The sequence below is a fragment of the Meriones unguiculatus genome, chromosome 11 (assembly GCF_030254825.1).
Source record: "Meriones unguiculatus strain TT.TT164.6M chromosome 11, Bangor_MerUng_6.1, whole genome shotgun sequence".
Classification (NCBI taxonomy): Eukaryota; Metazoa; Chordata; class Mammalia; order Rodentia; family Muridae; genus Meriones; species Meriones unguiculatus.
The window spans coordinates 20,792,685-20,806,108 of NC_083359.1; the positions used below are offsets into that span (position 1 = coordinate 20,792,685).

General features: G+C 36.9%; 1 protein-coding gene across 2 annotated transcripts in view; it reads left to right on the forward strand.

Moving 5' to 3' along the window:
* Positions 1-13,424, forward strand: part of Cnot6 (CCR4-NOT transcription complex subunit 6) — a 44,818-nt gene that overhangs the window by 12,017 nt on the left and 19,377 nt on the right. The window lies entirely within an intron of this gene.

Here is a 13,424-nt window from a genome sequence, read left to right on the forward strand (position 1 = left end):
CTGTCTTTATTTCAGGTTCCCCCTCCAAATTTTCTTTCCTTGCAGTTTATGTGTTGACAGTCCAGCACTTTGTTTTCCCAGTCTGTATTTTTCAGATTGCATACTCAAAATGTATCTCAGTATGTTCTTCATCTTATATTTTACAAATGGATGTCTGGGTCTAGAGTTTAGAACAGACTTGAGGTTTAAGCTCTTGGACAGGATTTAAGATATATATCTGTCTCATAGGTGGTATTGTGCAGATGGTACAGTGCCTTTTCTTTAGGAGCAATATAAGACATGAAAGCTTTTTCCTATTGCTGTTTATTGGTCAAAGGCATTAATTCTTTGAGGATTGTCATATAGATACTTTTCTATAATTTTTCATTAGCTGAGATATGTTTTTAAAAAGAGATATCTTTCATTTACCTTTTTGTTTCTTATCACTTTTTTATTTAAAAAATTTTTATTAATTAGTTTATTCACTTTGTATCCCAGCTGTAGCCCCCTCCCTTGTTCTCTCCTAATCCCACCTTCCCTCCCTTCATTTACTTTTATTTCCTGATTCAGTCTTAGGGTTTTTATTGCTGTGAAGAGACATCATGCCCATGGCAACCCTTTTAAAGGAAAACATTTAATTGGGGCTAGCTTACAATTCAAAGACTTAGTCCATTATCATCATGGCAAGAAGCATGGTAGCACCCAGGTAGACATGATCCTAGAAAGGTAGCTGAAGAGTTCTGTGTCCAGGTTGGCAGGCAGCAGAAAGAGAGACACTTGGCCTGGCTTGGGTCCTTGAAAACCAGAGCACACCAGTTTTGTTTCCAGAACTCATCAGACTAGATCTTTATTTCTTGTACTTTTAAATTATGTTTATTAATGTAAACTTGCTCCAACAAGGCTGTATTTCCTAATGCCACTGTCTAAACATTCAAATATGAGTTGTGTGTGTGAGAGAGGGGGGGGAGGGATCATTCTTATTCAAACCACCACATTGATGTATAGTTGGTATATAGTAAAGAAAAACTATCTCTTTGTGTATGTGTATTCCAGAGTTTGACACTATATGTCTGCTTCAATTGATCTCCATCTGATTTTTAAAAGATTTATTTATTTATATATTTAGATATATATATGGGTACTTTTGTCTGCATGTACCACTGAACACCAGAAGACAGCATCAGACAGCTGTGAGCTGCCATGTGGGTGTTGGGAATTGAACTCCGGACCTTTGGAAAAGCAGTGAGTGTTCTTAACCACTGAGCCAGCTCTCCAGCCCTACACCACTTTATTTATTGAGGCTTGGTCTTATCCTGAAAACAGTTTGGCTTTCCCAGAAAAATTGAGTAAACAGTCTGAAGTTCTTATACCCCTTTCTGCAACAGGCTTTTCCCATTGTTAACATCTGACATCAGTGATACATTTATTACAACGATAAGGAGTTGACACATCATCATTCAAAGGTCTGTAATTTGTGTTAGAGTTCCCTCTGATGTTCTGCATAATTGTGTAGAGAAGCATTTCTCAACATGTGGGTTGTGACCTCTTTGGGGTCACATATCAGATATCTTGCATATCAGATATTTACATTACAATTCATAACAGTAGTGAAACTAAAGTTATGAAGTATCAATGAATAATTGGGGCCACCACAATATGAAGAACTGTTTTAAAGGGTCACAGAAGGTGGAAGAACCACTGATAGAGAGGCATGGATCCACCATTAGAGTATCATACAGAATAGTTTCTCTGCCCCATAAATTCTGTTTCATTTTTTCATGTCTAGTAACTGTGATGTTTCTACTGTTCTTAAACTTTTGCCCTTTTGGGAATGTGGAATAATTGGACTCATACAAAATCCTTTTCAGATTACCTATTTTACTGAACCATGTACTTTAGAGACTCCTATGCCTTTTCAGGCTCAATAGTTCATTCTATTTAGCCCCGAAATAATGCTACGTTGTCTGGAAGTACCATCATCTCTTGCTTACTGGTGTCCTGAATAGCATCTTGGGGTCTTCAAGGTTTTGGCATTTTTGCATATTGCCTCTCCAGACATCTGCCTGTAGGCTTTGCTAAGGACCATGGAAGTGTGATTATTGTTCATATGCTAAGAGTATGCTTGGCTTTTATCAAAAACTGCTAAAGTATTTTCTAGAGTGCTATGCACTGTTTTCACCAGTGTAAACAAGAATTCCTGTTTTGCAGCCTCCTTATGATTTGGTGTTCTCAGAGCTTTGAATTTTGCCATTGCGATAGTGTATGTTTATCTCCTTTTAGATTTGAAGGGTTTTTGTTTTTTGTTTTTATTTGTTGAGACCAAGTTTCTCTGTGTAGCCCTGGCTGTTCTGGTACATGCAATGTAGACCAGGTTGGTCTCAAGCTCACAGAGATATGCCTGCTTCTGCCTCCTGAGTGCTGGCTGGTATTTTGGCATTTTGCAGTTTCTTAATGACATGCAGGGTTGATTAAATGTTTGTCATTGATGTAGTATATAGTATCTGTTCAGCTCTTTTTGGCTGTTTTTAATAGGTTCTTTTCTTTTGTTGTTGAACTTTTAAGAGATTGCTATGTATTATAAATAACGTTTAAATATGAAATGTCTCCCTTTAGGTTCTGTGCTTGAATACTTGATCTCTAGCTGGTGATATGAAGAGTTCTATAGGTTTTAGGAGGTGGGGTATTGCTGGAGGAAATGGGTCACTAGGGAAGGGCCTTGAGGCCTGGTTCTATTTTGTGTTCATTCTGTTTTCCTGAATGTTGATGTTGTGCTGACTTCTTGCTTTTCTGCCTGCTGCTATGTCTTTCCTTCTGTGCTGGAATGGTCCCTAGAACAGTGGTTCTCAACCTGTGGGTTGTTGTTCAAACTTTGGCAAACCTCTATCGCCAAAAATATTTACATTATGATTCATAACAGTAGAAAAATTACAGTTATGAGATAGCAAAAAAAACAATTTTATGGTTGGGGCTCACCACAACTTTAGGAAGTGTGTTAAAGAGTCAATAGAAAGGCTGGGAACCTCTGCCCAGAACAGGAAGCCAGCACAAACCTGTTATTCCCTTAAACTGCCTTGTCAGCAACAAGACAAGAACTAACAAGTCTTTAGTCAGCTGTCTCTCTTGCTCTTGTGTTTTCACTTCGGGTGTTAAGTTCAGGGCCTCATGCATGTGAAGCGCACTCTTCTGTAGAACCACATCCCCAGATGTGCCTCTTCCAGTTCATGGCTGGTCTCCTCATTCTCCTGGCAGCCGAGGACGGCATTTGTAAATTTAAGTGATACACTATTGAATCTGTATATTAGGTTGCAGGAACTGACTTTTTGGCACTGTAGTCTCCCTAGCCATGAGCTTGGGCTGTATTTTTACTTATTCATTCTTATACTTGGTTTCTTTATATGGAATTTCATACTTTTCCTCATTTTGTATCTCTCCTTTTCTTAGTACAAATGTAAATGGTAGTGTTTTTATTTTGAATTCCACTTATTCATTGTTGGCATATCAAACAGAATGGCTGATGGTGAAGTCTTCCTTTATGTTTTTTTAAACATGATTCACATGTTCTGGTTAAGTGTCACTGTCTGTTGATACTATTTCACTAAATATCAAATTATAAGTTGTTTTTATCCACCTGGGATTCATTCCAGTGTGGCTCATTCTTTATAAATGCAAATTCCTGTTGCAATTGTCCTTCTGAAAGTTTAGTAATAAGGTTCTTTCCTTTCAGACTCTGTCATTATGTTATGCTATTTTGAGGGATAATTTTCCTGGAGGAAGAATTCTCAGTTAATGGTTTGCATCCTTCAGTAAAATGTTCCTTCTCTTGCTTATATTGTTTCTCTTTAAGTCTACAGTCATTCCTGTCATTGATTCTTTTATGTATGTCCATTTTCTGAGGCAATTTTTAAGAGTTTTTGTGTTATTTTAAGCACCTTGATTATGATGTCTTTGTATAGGATGTTCCTCTTCACCCTCCTCCACCCCACCACTTTCTTTGATGATTAGCTTTTGTCAAGCTTCTTGGATCTGTGGGTTTACAATTTACAACACTATTTTGTCATATAATTTTGTTCTGCTTTCCTTCCCCTGACCATTCTGAGTTATGTGGTTGTGTTTTAGCTTGCTTAAATTTGTCTTATAGATTAGCTATGCTTAATTTACTGTTACCTTTATTTTCTTTTGGACTAGTTTTCATTGCTAAACCCTTAATTTCACTAATTTTTTTTTCAGTATCTAATTTTCATCACTAGAGGGTATAGAAATTTGTTTTCCATGCCTTTACCTAACAGTGCCCCCCACCTTTTAAAGCATATAGCAAATATAGTAACTTATTGTTCTGGCACTGGTTTTGTCATCTTTTTTTATTTCTAGGTTGATTTAAAGTCATTTCACTTCTTGTTTGCATGCTTCATAATTTAATTTTTGTTTTAATATAGGAATCACAGAGGTTTACTTTCTCTATTTTGGATAGCTTTATATTCTCGAGTTTTATTCTGACGTAGAGTTAACTACTTGGAGACAGTTTGATTTACTTAGAGCTTACTTTTAGGTAGCATCTTCCTAATAGTCTAAAAGGTTTTCCACTCTTGCTGGTGGAAAGTCAAATTGTTCTGATCTTTGGAATCCCAAGGATTGCCTTCTCTGTTGTCAGTTTCTCTCTGCTCTTCTCTTTCTGTCCAGGTTGTTCCTTATATGAGGACTCATGGAGGGATTTCTGCACAGCTCTACACAGCTCTCTCTTTAGCACTCCATCCTGTGAACACTATCTGCCTTGACCTCTCTATATTCCTGTCTTCATCTCCGCTTACATAGACCATCAGACTCTGCCTGAGTTCTGCCTTGCTACATATTCTCAGAACACTAGGCTGTGCTGCCTAGTGTCCACCATCTGAAAATGGCCTTTTTAATGTCTTTTTGTATGATTCCTTCGTTCTTACCTTCCTTCCTTTTTCCTTCCCTCCCTCCCTTCCCTCCCCTCTCTTCCATTCCTTCCTTCCTCCCTTTCCTTTCTTCTTTCCTTCTTTCCTTCGAGGTTTTGTTCTATTTCTCTTTTTCTTGTGGTTTCAGGCCTTTGATATTTTTTTATTAATTGTGGGAAATGGTGATTTCATGGCCTTCTTTTCCTTAGGAGTAAATTCACTTGTGTATTTTTCAGCTAATTATGGAAGGGAGGTGGCCTTATTCTAATCAGGGATTGATCTGACTTGAGCCAGATTTCACCAGTTGTGAGTATCTCTGTCTTAGATCATCCTTCTTCCTTTTATAGCTCCCAGCTGGAATCCTGCTGGTTTAACAGGATCTTCTTCCTCAGGGTTTCAGAGTTCCTCTTTTATCTTGAATATGTTTAAGACAGCTTAGCTTCTCTTTGGCCTCAGCATCTGCTTTCAGCTTCTGAGCTGCTGCTTATGATTCTGGACCAGATACTCTAGAAAGTAACCCCCTTTCATCCCTTTCTGTGCTTCCAGTTTTTCCTTGCTCTCCAGGTTGTCTGTCACATCTTTGCTCTTTTTGTTCTTTAGTGTAACAGTTATCCAACATTGATGATGTCAAACAATCAGGTGCCTTTTAAATTATTTTTATTTACTTAGTTTTTTATTTTATATAATACATTTAAATCATACTCACTCCCCACCCCAACTCCTCCCAGGTCCTCTTCTATGTCCTTACCTTTTTACCTCCTCCAACTTCCAACTCATGCTCTCTTTCTTTTTCTTAAAAAAAAAAAAAAAAAAAAAGAAAAAACACATGGAGTCTAATTTGTTTTGGCCAGTTACTCCTGAATGTGAGGCTTGTCCTGGAGTGTGGACCAAGTGTTACTTCATTGAGGAAAACTGATTTTCCTTCACCCAGTAGCAGTCAAATGCCAAAAGCTTCTTGGCTATGACTAGGAGTTTTTGCCCACCACTGACAAACACCTTATATCTATATCTATATCTATATGAATTTAAAATTAGATATGTACAAAAAGAAATTCTGCCTGAAGATGCCAAATTACTTTTATATCTCTTTTGTTCTCATTTAAATGGGGGCAGTACTGTGATTACTTGATTTTGAGGTACTCCTTTAGCTTTTAACAGCCATGTTTAAGTCCATTTGAGATACCACTGTAGGGCAGGAGGCAGTGTACTAACTAGAACTATACACAGGAAGCGTTTAGGAGATGGAAGCCTGACTCTTAACTGATTGGTGCTCATTAGAAGATTTTTGAAGCAGGTGCCTTTCCATGTTGGCCACATGTTAGTGCAACTTTTAATTTTTATTGACAAAGCTTTATTCAGATTTGCTTTTCTGTGGAGAATAGACCATGACTAACATTCTGAATGTTAGTCAAAAACTTTATGATTTTTAAAAGGAGTATATTACATGAAGCTCTTTTTATAATTATTAAGTGTAACTTGAGAATTGGGTAGCTTTCATTATGTTATTAGTTTATGAGCTTTCTGCTCTCAGTCCAGTGCTTGTTTTCCAGAAGTTAAGAATGGCCAGGTTCAAATGGGAGAGGAAGAAAGTCTAAGTAGAGACAACAGATGCTGAGTGGTAGTTCTAAATCATTTGTTGCTCACTAGAAATTATTTATATGCCGTTCATCAATTCGTTCTTTGTCTTATGAATGGATGAGTAGGTGATTAAATATAAAGATTTTCAGAATTTTATAAACTGTAGAAATCCCTGACAAGGTAGTTATGAAACTATAATAAATACAGAACACAAATACTTGAAGTGTTATCTTTAAGAAGTTTTTACTAGCCTGGCAGGATTAAGGAAAGCGACTTAGGCTAGCTGAGTACTGAGGTGGTGATGTAAGCCAAACAGAACTGAGATCGAGGGTAGTTTAGGAAAGGGAACATACAAAACGTAATTTGGAAAGGTGCATAGCCAAAGTCTTTTTATTATACCTCTTCTCATGTTTCTTTATGTTCCTCTGGAGTTGCTTTGTGCAAACACATAGGCAAATAAGTTATTTCATGACTCTTTGATTCAAAATGATGTTATATCATCTATCTATATATATTTCTTTACTATTTTTCACTTACCATTGTATTTTGAAAAGATGTTTTTCACTTTTTTTTTTTTAAAGTTTATTCAACACAACACAGTCTCCAACTTCAAGAGGTGTCTGACCATGTCTACCACCAAAGTCATCTCTAAACTGGAATTCACTTACTGAGCCAACCCCAGCCTCAGCTTTCTTGTCAGCCTCAGGGGACACAGCACTCCTTCTGTAGGTGTCTCTGTCCACCTCCCCTCTTATGAATCTTACAGGTCACTTACCCTCTGGACCTTTGAGCTGAAGCTTGCTAGTCTCAGGATGGCTGTGGCTCAGGGTGGCAGGCGCAGTGTCCAGAGATAGGTGAAGGTAATCTCAGAGATACTGATGCCCTCATTTGTAAGGTATCAATAGAAATGTCTCCAGGCAGTTTGCTCCTTCATGTAGCCTTGAGACTTGAGAGACTACATGGACTTCATTACACGAGTGTTGGGCCATTCATTGTCTACCAGCTTGGGGTGTTTAGTCATATGGACATCTTTCTTGGCAACCATCACTACTTCCTTAAAAAGTTCATATATGGCAGTCTGCAGGGTCCAAGGCAGAGGCTGGACTCTAGACAGGCTGGCCCCGAACTCAGAGATCCTTCTGCCTCTGCCTCCCACTTGGTGGGATTAAAGATGTGCACCACCACTACTTGGCTGTTTCTGTAGTGTAATCAGTTTTATGGTTTCTGCAGACTTCACCTATCTTTTATTTCTGCCTTCCAAAATATTTATTCCCCCGTCCCCGTATCCTGGCTTAGACTCCACTGTGTTAAGTGAGAGTACTAAGAGGAGGCACTCTTGCTTTGTTTCTGATTTTTGGAGGACTCTCACATCCCTTTACCACTAAGATTTTTTATAGGTTCTTTTTTAAGGTGAAGTTCTTAATTTACTGAATTTTTAAAGACTCAGCAGTGGATTGTTTTTTGTCAAAATGATGTTCAAATTTCCATCTGTTAGTATGAGACTTTTTAAGTCTATTAAAATAATGAATTTACATTGATTTTTGTCATATCCAATAAGCCTTTAATTTCTAGAACAAAGTACTTGTTTATTCTTTTTTGAGATAGACTCTATAGTTCCAGCTCATAAATAAAAAAATCCTTAGCAAATTTTTAGGAAATCAACAATTCATTAAATGAATTTAATGAGGCTGCACTATAGTGAAGTTGGTAGAGTATTTGTCTAACATGAGACCCTGAGGCCCTGGGTTCAATAGAGGAGGAACTGGGGAGGAAGGGGAGATGGAGACCAGACATTCCAAATATATGAGCCTATGGGTCCATTCTCATTTAAACCACTACACCAGGCATAATGGCACATGTCTATAATCCCAGCATTTATTGGAATAGAGGTGGGAGGATCTGAAGTTTGAGGCCACCTTTGGCTACATAGTGAGTGGCAAAAGGCATCCTAGGATACATGAAACTGTCTCAAGAAATAAAATTAAAGGTTAAAATTTCTTTCTTATGCCTCTCTTGTGCTGCTTTTGTCTTGGTTGTATGAGGATGTTGTTGACTTCAGAATGGTTTGGAGAGTATCTTGTCGTCTTATGTTTTCTGAGTGAGAGTAAGTATAATTGGCATTATTTGGTAGTACTTACCAGTGACTCCATCTGGTCTAAAATTCTTTTTGTGGAAAGCTTCTTAAGTGCACAGTTAATTTCTATGAGGATAGGCATGGTCTATCCAGGCTTTCTCTCAGTCCTGATTGTGCTTTGGTAGCCTGTATCTATATGGAAGTGTCCTTTTATCTTGCCATACTGTTCGGTATGTGTTATTATCTTCTCATAGCTTATTGCCTACATGCAATAAGCATGACCATTCTAAGTTTGCAGTAGCTATGGTATGTGCGATATCTTTGTGATGTATAATATTCTGATAGTAACCAACTGTAGCCACACATATTTACCTGCAGTCTCTGGCAACAACAGATCTTTCTTTTATTACTATAGTTTTATCTCTGCATGTATATATCAAATACAGTTGCCCTTTGTTCAGAATGGGTATGGTTCCAGGTCTTCCCACAGATACCAAAATTTGAAAATACTACTTTATATAAAAATGCTATGTTACTCACTAACTTCCTGTTGTATAAACAGTTATTAAAGTGTTTGGGGAAAGGGGACACAAGAAAGGTCAGAATATATATATTTGCATCTGTTAGACAGTATGAGACTTTTTAAGTATTAAAATAATGAGTTTACATTTTTGTATATTGATTTACATATATATATTTATAAATTTTTGTTTCCAGATTTTTCAGTCTGTGTTGGAATCTACGGGTATAAAACTCATAGGCATAGAGGATGAACTGTGTATGATGTGATACACTGTATAGCTCTTTTTAGTTACTCAGTGCTGTCTAAGTACTGTTAGCATTCCAGTGCCTGGGAACACTTAATCATCAACTTGGGCCGCTAACGGGTTTTCTGGTTTTGGAAATGATTGTTAAAACCATTGTAAACTTCTGAGATTTCATTTTCTGACCCATTTCTTTTTTCTTTTTCTCCTTCCCCCCACGCTCCCCATCGTACTTAAGACTGAACCCATAGCCTTGTGGGCTTTACCCCAACAGAATGTGTATTTTTTTTTTTTTTTAAAGATAAGGTCTCAACTGTAATTTTTTTTTTTTCGAAGGTAAGGTCTTAACTGTAGCCGGTGTTAGCCTCGGACTCGTATTTGTTTCTGGCTAGTTTATTTTATATCTATATCTATATATATCTGTCCATCTATCAATCAAATTTCCTACTTCTCAAAAGTAACAACTCTTGGTTCATTGGTTTAATCTGCTTTCACCTCTGTTCTTTTACATTTTAGATTTGGATTAAATTTCTTCTTTTCAATAGCATATTATTAATAGAGAAGCCAAATTTATTTCTTCATTGATTGAAACTTACATAATTTTCCTTTTAATATAGAATAGTTTCCAGGTAGTCTTTTAATTGCTTCTGACCGGTGAAATAGTTTCTAGCATTTTCTAGGTGTCCTTACTAATTTCTAAACTTAATCCCAACATGATTTTGACAGAAAACATTCTTTATTTTAATTTCTTTTGAGTTTATGATAGTCAGGTTTTGCCAAAGTGATTTCATGCATTCTTAGAAGCTACATAAATACTTAGGAGTCTGTGCTCCTGGTAAGTTGACTTCTTTATAAAGACAGGATTTGTTCATTACCCACAGAATTTCTTTTCTGGTATCAACACAGCTACTGCCAGCTCTCTTTTCAGTGGTATTAACATTATTTTTGTTTCCTTATTTCCTATGTATTTATAGTTGAAATACATTTCTTGCAGATGGCCTGTAAGTTGATCTTTTTAAAAATGGGAACTGGCAATTTGTTCATGTTATTTGCTATTTAGACATCTTAATTTGACTGGTTAGATTTTGAACCCACCATCTTTTTTGAGACAGAATTTCTTTATGTGGACTTGGTATTCTGGAACTCACTCTGTAGACCAGGCTGGCCTCAAACTCAAAAGAGATCACTTCCCTCTGCTTCCCCAGTGCTGGGATTAAAGGCATACATCACTACCGCCAGGCCACTTGTTGGTTTTTAATTACCCATTCTGTTTTGTATTTCCTACCTCTTTTTGAAGTAAATGGATGTGTGGATGTTTGACCTGTTTTAGTGTACATTGACTTATGCCACTTTCTGTATTGTGTTAGAACCTCATACTGCACTTTCTCATCTTCACACTATTGTCATGGTACATGTATTTGCCCTGAATCTCATAGTTTCTATAATTTTGCTTTAAAACAGTCCATGTTTGTTTGTTTTAAGGTAATGTCACATGTAGCTCATGCTGACCTAAAACTTAATACAATTGAGGATGACGGAGAACCCCCAACCCTTCTGCCTTCATCTCTCAAATGACGGGATTGTTGGCGTGTGCCACCCCCACATGTGGATTAGTCAGCTTTTTATAGAAAAATATAACATTTTTAGAAAGTTTGTATTTGTTGAATTTACCCATTGATTTTCTACAGATTTGAGCATTTCTAATCCGAAGGACTTGAGATCTAAAATTCAGTGTCCATGTTTTAAAATTCAGAGTTTTGGAACATTTCAGATTATCAGATTAGGAATTTGACTGGTAATATCTATGTGCCAATAATTCCAAATCTGAAAATTACAGAAGTAGAGATGCATAGTTTTTATGTCTGATAAATTTCCATCTAGTAATACTGTTTCTATACTGCCTAAAGAATTTGTAGAACTACTGTCAGCAAATTCTTTTAGTTTTTTTCTCTACCAAAAAAAAATGGCCTTCACTTGAAAAATTTGTTTGTATTGGGTTATAGGTCTTTTTCTGCTAGTGCATTAAAGACTGTTCTATTCATGGTTTACAACTAGACATTTACTGACATGTTATTTTGTTCTGTAAAAAATATAATTTTTCCCCAAAAGGCTGCCTTTTATATTTTTCTCTTATTTATCTTAAGCCATTTGGTTACTGTATGTTTCATACAGTTTGCTTTTTCTGTTTTTTTTTTTTTTTTATGGAATTTTCTTTCTGTTGTTAAAAGTAATTATTTGTCTGGTTAAAGAAATCTTGATAATTATCATTATCAGTGGTGTATATTTATTGTGATGGGCTTCATGAAGACATTTTTTAATTCCTTTTCTTTCTCCAGTTCCCCTTTTCTTCTTTTTAACTTCTCCTTTCTGCTAGTATCTGTTTAGGGTTACTGATCTCTTTGTGTTTGTGGGATTGCTGTATTAAAATACCTGGCAAAGACAACCTAAAGGAATGAAGGGTTTCTTTTGGCCCTCAGCTTCAGTAAGTACAGTCTATCATGATTGATAGGGAGCATATATGTCAGGAGCAGGAGACAGATGGTTACAGTGCTTTCACAGGCCAGAAGCTGGGGACTATGAATGCTGGTGGTTAGCCCCATTGTTGCTTTTTATCCAGTCGGAGACCTCAGACATAGAATAGTACCACCCCCTTCCCACCTCAGCTAACCTAATCTAGATAATCCGTTATAGACAATTCCACAGACTTATTTCCACGGTGATTTTGAATTCTGTCACAATTAACCATCACACTAGGCCTATAATTTTCTTTGCATAAGGAACATTTTTCTCTCCCTTTTTCTTACGACAACTGAAATACAATTCATGCATCTTATAGTTCATCAACCTTGTGTAGTTATAGGTTTCTGTAGTCTCCACCTCAGTTTGAGAACATTTTCATTATTTCCTGAAAGGAACTCGGTACTTACCAGCATTCTTTTTTTTTTTTTTTTTGGCTTCCTTCAACATCCCTTCCAACAACTATTGCTCATCCCTCTTGGTGGGTTTTTACTGTTCTGGACATTTCATGTAAGAGCATTCATATGATATGTGATCTTTTATCACCAGCTCTTTCACTAATGGGTATTTTTAAGGTTGGTCCTTGTTCTAGCACATATTTGTTTTGCATATTCTATGATAGTGAATATACTACATTTTATTTATCCAGTCATCAAGTCATGGGTATCTAGATCATTCATTTCCAGTTGACGTTTTTGTTTGTTTGTTTGTTTGTTTTTGTTTTGCTGTGGTGGTGGTGGTTTTTGGTAGCTGTCCTGAAACTTGCTCTGTGGAGCAGGCTGGCCTCAAACTCATAGAGATCCATCTGCCTCTTGCCCCCTGAACTCTAGGATTAAAGGCATGCACTGCCGCTGCCTTCCCTACTCAAAAGATTTTAATTTTAATGAAGTGCATTCAATTTTTTTTTCTTGTGCTTTTGAGTTTTGTATATGGTGTGAAGTAAGGGTCCAGCTTTTTTTTTTTTTTAACTTTTTAAAATTTTTATGTTGATATTGTACCTGTGTGTGTGTCTGTGTACCACATGCCTGCCTGTGCCCAAGGAGGCCAGAAAAGGGCATCAGCTTTTCTGGGACTGGACCTTTTGATGGTTCTGAGCTGCCTTATTGGTGCTGAGAATTGGTCCTCTGGAAGAGCAGCCAGTGTACTTAACCGGTAAGCCAGCTTGGCCACACCTCATCTTCATTCTTCTGTATATGGCTATTCACTTGTATCCTTCTGTTATTTAATTTTTTTTTTTGCTTGTTTCCTGCATTCCTATTTGTTGTCTCCAGTTACGTCTGCATTGTGAAAAGTTGTACCAGACGTTAGTGTGAAGTGCCATGGTTTTTTTTTTTTTTTTTTTAAAGATTCATTTATTTATTATTTATACAGTATTCTGCCTGCATGTGTCTGCAGGCCAGAAGAAGGTACCGGATCTCATTATAGATGGCTACGAGCCACCATATGGTTGCTGGGAATTGAACTCAGGACCTTTGGAAGAACAACCAGTGCTCTTAACCCTTGAGCCATCTCTCCAGCTCCAAGTGCCATGTTTTTTCATTGTGTTTCCTTATTTTGTTTCAGATTTTCTTGCCCTGCCTTCAAATACAAATAATT